The following is an 8,114-nucleotide window of genomic DNA, read 5'->3' on the forward strand; positions in this document are numbered from 1 at the left end:
TTTATGGTGGAGATTTTCAAAACGAGTGCAGAGGACGTGGCCACATGTCTTCTCTTTAAATTAATGGAAAATGCATGACTGTTTCCTGCCCTGCTTTGTAAATGTCAATCACGGACTTCAGAGAGTGTGTGCAAGAAATGACAGAACAGCCAGCCGCATATGGTAGTGTCTACTGATAGAGATTAACCTCCATATGCAATTCTACTAATAAATGTACCATTTCTTTCCCCATAAAAACCACAGCGTAGGGATAGTAGAGTCTGAGGTTTTCTGAACCTTGCAGACTGTATTATGTTTTTGCTAGTTTGCTAAACTCTTTAAAATGCACAAAACTCTTTCCTTCACAATTTAAGCTTGCACTGATTATTTTCCTTCTCTGATGTTATTAGTGTAAATAAGCAAGAAGACTTATTCTTCTATCTAGATGAAGCCTGTGCCAGATACAGAAAAGTCTTGGCCTAAAACATAGATTAACGCAAGTGAATGTCCCGCATTTTTGGATTAGCTGTGATGGCAGCAATTATTGAGATAATCCAGGATTTGCTGTTATGTCACCCTATTTATAAATTTGCCAAAGGAAACAATAGCGTAACTGGTGCTGCCATTTTAAGAACAAATTTACATGACAGAGCTGAATGGGAAATGTTCCTGTGCTGTACTAGGATGAAACAAAAGTAGTCTCCAGATAGGAAAAACAGAAAGATTGCTCTGGGCTATGTGGTAGCCTGCTGCTTGGACTTCACACCAGGAATATGGGAACGGAGAGTTTAAGTCTTCCTTCTGCTTAAGCTGGTTCCTCACATGCCAGGAGAGATTCCCTGGACACCAGTCCATTAGCTGCTCTCTGATAGGTCTTCCTAAATATTCATGGTCATATACAATTTAGTTGTTTTTCTCTGAGAGTTGTTGTCTGTACGGGCATGGGTTAGGGCACTCCTCTAGGATTTGGGAGACTCAGATTCATGCTCTGGCTCCAGGTTTAAGTTATTAAGAGTGGAACCACTCTAGTGGGCGGGCTTGAGAAATGAAGCCTCCTCCCTCCCACCACACAGCACTGGTAAGGAGCACAGCTGAGGCTAAAATCCCTGGTCTACGTCTGACAGAGCAGTTAGGTTGCCTGGAGCAACAAAAGCTTTTAGTTTTGCTTGAAAGTTTCACTCTCACAGGTGTATTTCCATAAAAACATCTGGTTTAACAAGTCAATGTTTCATATCAAAAGTTATTTTGTCAGAAATGTCCTTACTAGCTCTAGAGAACAGGAGGCAGAAGGATATGTTCCTGGAGCTGTTGTGTTGATTTGGACCTTCTCACTCAGTCCTGAATAAAACTGTGTCCCTGGAGCTCCTCAGGCTGACTACTCTTGGCAGCTGTCACATCAACATCTTTCCCAGGCAGTCTTCTCTGTGCTTGCAGAATGACAACACCTTCTTCACTGAAACTCCAGTGACAGCTGAGAAACCCCCAACCCTTGCTTTTCAATTAGTTGAACAATTTTCCTTTTCCCTCCTTCCCCAAGTAAACCCACCTGTGTGTTAGCCCTTTTTCTTCTGCTGCCCCACCGCCACCACTGGGGCAGCTGACCGGGAGCTCCAGGGAGCCGTCCCTACCAGCACCACCTCACACATAAGTGCAGGAAACCACAGCTGACGCTGGCAGGAGCGTGTTGCTAATCACTGCAAACCCGCTTTCAGGTTTCCCCAGCTATGCTGAAGCAGCCAAACAATTTGGGCCCCCTAAACAAGCAGGGTTGCACGGAGAGCGGCAGCCTAGAGGCAATGCGTCCAACGTGGGGAGCTCTCATGCTGTTTGTCTCTTTGTTCAGAGTGAAAACAAAATATTTCAAATCTCCTGTAAAAAGGAGTGGCTGTCCACTGCTGAGCTGCACTGAAGCTCTGTCTCCATGGCAGTCTGGTTGGGCTGCTGGGAAGCGCAGAAACCCCGCGGCCCTGCTTGCTAAAGGGGTGGGAGCCGGGATCTGGGAGGCTTCCACCCTCCTGAGTCCTCCCCTGCCTGCTGGATATTACTTACGCTTTTCTAGTCAGTTTTATGGATGGGTAGAGACAAAACAGAAAATAAAGAAGACAGAAAGTGTGGCTGTTTCCGTGATACAGCTACCTGCTATGCTCTTCTCAGGACAGCCACCTCACTGTGTGTACTCTTCTTTTCCTCTACAGTAAGCCAATGTTTTAGATGTTTTCAATTTCCCATGGATAAGTTGTATTAAATTCAAACACCAGTTTTAGTTTTCAAAAATTAATCTTGCCAAAGCAACTATGTCAGGAAAACTGCTGTCCATTAGTAGGAAATTATTCAGAAAAAGGAAGACGATTTGATTATTTATGTAAGAAACTGCTGTACAATTAAGTACAGATATAGGTCAGTAAAATAAGTTCTTTGATCTATTGCTACAAGGAATTCAGTGTAAATACGTTTCCTGATAAGAGTCGCTACTGCGTAATTGCATTTTACAAACTGCGTAGTGTGCTATTACTCAGGAAATGTGTTTACTGATATGCATGTCTCCACTCAGCCTCATGGTTGAAAGGTTTGCTTTTTCTGATATTTATAGTTCTTGCACATTTTTAAATAAGGCGATTAAACTCATGAAGGGATGAAAGAGTATACAAATAGGGAAAATTGATTCTAGAGCATACAAAACCACTATTGAAATAGAGACCAGCTGATTGTTTTTAAACAAACGTAGGTTAGTGGCATTTGAGATTAAACTGCAAAACAAATATTAAGAAGGATTAATTTATACTGTCAATTCTGACTGTTCTGAGCTTCATCCTTTTGTTAGAGTAGATGAGAGGATAACTCCCTCACAGCTGTAAAAAGGCCTGCTTTTTATGTAGCTTTGTCCTGTTTTAGGGAGAATAGTACCTGTTTTCCCTGTAGAAACTTACCCTCTTTGGAGCTCGCACAGGAGATGCTAACTGAACAGCTTGAATGCTCACTAGTTAGTCACCTAAGGATAGGCTTGACCTGGGCTTTAGGGGGATTCCTTATATATGAAGGTGGGGCTCGACGCAGTGTTATTATAATTTTATCACAGTTCCATATTTTTTACAGATGCTGCCATTATAATGAAGGGTTCCAGGCAATTCTTTCCAAGTTTGGGTTTTAATCACTGAGAACCTATCAAAGCAATAGCCTATTGGATAGAAGGTGTTCAGCTGGGCTGAATTCAACTTATGAAACATTGCCTCTGTGTGAAAATATGTATATTAACATGTAGGTTTGAGCTAAGTCATCTCAGTTTGGGGAAAGTGAAAGACCATAGCATAGCTAAAAACAAAGGGGGAAAATGTGTCTGTAATTTGTATTTCTTTGCTTTGAAGAACACATTGTTGAAGCACTGGAAGCAGGAAACTGCTGCGGGATGGGAAAGCAGCCGCTGCAGAACAGGAGTATGTCTCTGCACTCTGGCGACAGAGGCTGTGATTTGACTACTTGTGGGCTACTGAAAAATCCCTCTTTGCCAAAGCATGGTATTCATAACAGAGTAAATGATCTGTTTAAGCTTGGAGCGGGACCTCCACCATTCTCATGGTCTGTGGTAGACAACAGAGGAAAAAACAATGGGTCATTACTGAGAGAGAGGATGTGGTGTGGGGTTACCAGCCAGGGTGGGAGGCAATTCCTGCATCCTGCACTATCTTTGGGTTCTGGAGCCAAGCACGTTGCAGGGCACGTAATGTTTTTGCTAATAATAAAAAAAAAATTTGTACAGCTCTCTTCTCTGCAATAATTTCAGGATGAGGCCTTCCTGGGGAAGCCTCACTTGCTCTAGTGGTGAGCACAACATGTACTCACATGAGAGGTGGCCTGGGGCTCCCTTTTCTCAGCAAAACCAGGATAAGTACTGGAAGAGAACTTGCCTCTTCTCATGACAAAAGAGGGCCACATGGGTGTGAAAATCTGTGAAATGAGCTTGGAAATTGAAACCAAATTTGTCTTTGCTTCCTAGCTGTGGAGGAGCAGTGGGAGCCTTCCCCATATTCTCCATGGTAAATGTGCCGGGGAAAGAGGTGATGTGGTGTGGTCAGAGCCATGCCTTGAGCATCCTCAGGAGCCCTCCGTGGTGCCTTAGGCAGGGCTCAGCAGTCGTGGGCTAAAGGTCCAGCTGGAAGGAGCTGAGTCAGAGCTACAGCCTCTCAGAGTAGAGGTGGTACCATTTCTTTTCAGTGATGTTTGGTACAAGTGTAGGCTGTGCTTTACATATAGCTAAACTACATGGTAGAAAAGAATTGATTAGGAAAGCAAAAGGCCTCCAGCTTGCTTTTCTTGCTTTAATTGGCAGTGCAATAAGGTGCCCTCTGATGATGGAAAATTCCATAGGAGTCAACATGATCCAGGGCATGATGATGCCATTGGGATGGGCTGGGATTTAGGTGGCCCAAGTGCTTTTCCATGACTTTACTGCTTTTGACCTCTCTCCACAAGAGATCTCTCTTCACCTTTCTGCAAACCAGTACCCTTTTGTGTGTGACAAATGGAGACAATAATACCTGCCTTTCATCCTAACTCGCTTTGGGACCTACTGGTGGAAAGCATTTGGTGGGCCAGTCCAGGTTCCTGATGGCAGTTCAGAAGGTTAAGATCAGAAGCTAAAAATGGCTGTTGGTGGTGTTCTCTTTGGATAGCTACAATTCCTAGAGTGTGCAGAAGAAGACCTCTCCTGCAGATGTCCAGAGGCGTGTAGAATTGGAACTGCCCAGTTGTTAGCCAAATCCTTTTCCTTTCTTTTTCCCTCTGCATCTTTTTTTCTTTTAAAATACTTTAGGATATTGAATAGGAGGAGGAGGAAAGAAACCTGTAAAACAGTGCACTAGGAATGTATTTTAAGCAAATGTCAGGAAATGAAAAAGTTCAGGTTGCACACAGAATCTGATTTTGTCTCCCTTGTGACTCCAGTTGCTAATTCCATGAACAAATACCAGTTCCCAAGTGAGAAAATATAAAAATATGGACTATTTAATACCTGGACAAATACAAAAGTCCCACCAATGATGTTAAACTGCTGTTTTATTGTCAGAGTGATCCACTCTATTTTTATTGTCGTGTGGATATGATTCTCATTTTCTACAAGGGTTCACTGGCAGTACAAGGGGTCTGCAAGTGAGTGCAAATGTTCGTGATGGAAGTGCTTTCCTGAGCTGTGACAGACTTAAACAGATGTTGAGATAGATTCATGACTCAGGCCCATGCAGATTGGTAGTAGGTGCACAGCTGGAGAGGAAACACTCTTGCCTGGGAGGATGTGTCCTTCCTACCTACTGGAAGAAGAGGCCTTTCCTCTTTCAGGCTTCCAAAGAGAATCCTGAGAGACTAGTTTGGTCCAGAAGGAAAAATGTTTTCCTGATTTGTGTGAGGGATCTAACCTGACCCAACCTGCTTAGAGAAAAGAAGCTGGAGGAAAGACTTCAGATACTAGAACAAGATAAGACAACCTTCTCAGTTATTGATTAGATACCTGAAAAGCACAAAAAGGAATTAGGTAGCTACATTAGACAGCTGCATCAGGCTTCTCACCTCTCTTACCTAATCCTTCCCAGCAGCATTGCGAGGAGGAATCCTCCCCTCTGTACAAGCAGTTTTTCTAGTGGTTAGAGACATTAATAAGTTGAGACCTTTCCATCCTGTTTCCAGCCTGCTGCTAATGGGTTGAATGGACTCAGTCCCATTGTTTTAGTTCTCCATACTTCAATTTACTTATCTATAAGATAGGCTTCTACATTATGTACTTCACATAGTTTTGTGAGGGCAGTTTTTTTGTAAAGTAAACAGGGATCTCTCGGGAAAAAGTGTGGTGTAATCATGACATGTTATCAGTAACCATGAAAAGAACTGCATTTTTCCATGTGAGAAGGGAAGAAGGGAAGATGTTCATTACTGTCTTCCTTCCTATGGCTCTGAGCTTTCACAGGCTTCTCTCTGACATGTGTCTACAGCTGCAGACCCACAGCAGTCTAAGCTGATATAACAGCTTGCTGCTGTGGTCACACCACCTGCCCCTCTCTCACAGTTCTACTCCTTCCTTTATGTTGGCTCTGATGTTCTCTGATCCTTCTCAGAGCCATTTCAAAGCATTAACCTGTAAAAAAACTACCCCTTACTTTTTTAGTGGAGTTCGTTTCTGCTGGATGAGTGCTCTGAAGCATGACAGCATACCATCAGAGGAACCCCCAAGCTCCTGCTGGAGAGGGACTGGATTGTGTAGCAGGGGACAGGGCAGAAGAGGTCACCATGGTGGCCAACAGTCAGATGGATGGGGGCTGTCATGGAGCTGCAGCCTTAACCTCAAAGCTAGAGTTTTCTGGTGTAGTGATAGCTGCTGAGACTATCTGGGTTGTCATACAGCTGTACAAAACACTGGTGCTACTGAAACTGATGGGGCAGTGCAAGAGTGAAAGTGAGTCATGTGGAAAGAAGAGGGGTGAGGATGCTGTAAGATGGGACTGTAAGCAAGAACAAGTTCTGGAAAGAGAAATAGGAGTAATTATGGAGAAGATGTTGGCTCATGACTCAGAGGGGTCTCAAAAAGGCAAACAGACTGTTTGGGATTGTTACGAGAAGTCTAGCGAACAGTCTGTCATTATACCATAATAGAAAAAGCCTGGTTTGCTCACCTCCTAAACACTGTGTAGAGTGTGTAGGTCCCTCCTCCCCACCTTAGAAAGCGTGTAATAGAATTAAAAAAAGGTTCAGAGAAAGGTGGCAAGGATGAGTAAAGGTGTGGAGCACCTTCCAGGGTGGGGAGCATCTAAAAAGAATAGCCTCCCTGCCTTAAGTTTGGAAAAGAGATAGCCGGCAAGGGCAGAGAGGGGTTGTTGGTTTATAGTGGTTTATGGCATGACCAATGACATGGTGAACAGACAAGGAGAAACCAAAAAGAAGTAAGTGATTCATTATTTCTCTTTATAAAAGGTTGAGGATACCCTGAGAAGTTACAGAAACACAGAATAATATAGGTCAAAGGGGACTTCTGGAGGTCATCTGGTCTAACCCCCTCTCAGAGCAAGGCCAACTCAGGTTAGTGTCTTGTCTTGCCTGGTTTTAAGTATCTCCAAGAATGCAGATCTCACAACCTCTCTGGGTGACCCGTTCCAGTGTTATCAAACAGCAGGTTTGACACAAACTAAAGGAAGTGTTTTATGCACTGTATGGCCATTAAATGTGTTGAACTCATTACTGCAGGATGCCATGGGGTGAAAAGACAGAATAGCTTCATAAAGTGACTAGACAAACTGCTGGATCTTCAAGAGCTATTAAAATTGTGGACAAAACATTTGGCTTAAGAACACTGTGAGCAGCAGACTGCAGAAAGGTGGGAACATATATAAGGGGCATTATGACGGTTTACTTGCCCTCTCCTCCTCTTCTCTCCTGAAGCACTTACTGTTGGCCACTGTCAAAGATGAGGTACTGGCTTTGATGGGCTTTTGGTCCACTCAATATGAAGGTTTTTAGTTTGATTAAATGGGTACCTAAGCCTGGCAACACATCAAGTTGGGGTGAACATGCCTTGGAGCTCTTAATGCTGCCTTAAATTTCACAGGACAGCTGCCCAGACAGGTTCAGACCCATTTTCATCATACTTTAAAAGCTGGTTTTGTAACGGGTATTTTTCTGTCAAACTTTGTGAATAAAACAGTGCAGGAAGATGTCGTGACTAACATGAAGCTTTTTATTCAGGCAGCAGATGAAGTGGGTTAGTTTTAGAAAGGAGTAGGAGTCAGAAGAACATTCAGCTTAAGCAGACAGACCAACCCTAGTTAAATTGAAGGGAAAAGCAGTGACACTGGGTCTTGCATATCTGATGTGAAAGAGTTGGAATACAATACTAGATTTATTGTTCAAGTTATACATTATCCTAGAATACTGCATTTTTATAGTGGTGACATCTGACCGCTTGCTATCAAGAGATAACTTAAAAGTGCCGCACGATAGGAGAGCTGTTCCTTTCTTGTTGCAGTTATTTTTATTGATGAGCTTTCAGACACTGTCAAAGAGTCCACTGGTACACAGCAGCAAATACCATGCAGAACCAGTCAGAGTAAGATTGAAGGTATGAACAATAAAGCGAATGAATACCCTGCTGTTTCTCTGCA

The sequence above is a fragment of the Dromaius novaehollandiae genome, chromosome 1 (assembly GCF_036370855.1).
Source record: "Dromaius novaehollandiae isolate bDroNov1 chromosome 1, bDroNov1.hap1, whole genome shotgun sequence".
Lineage (NCBI taxonomy): Eukaryota > Metazoa > Chordata > Aves > Casuariiformes > Dromaiidae > Dromaius > Dromaius novaehollandiae.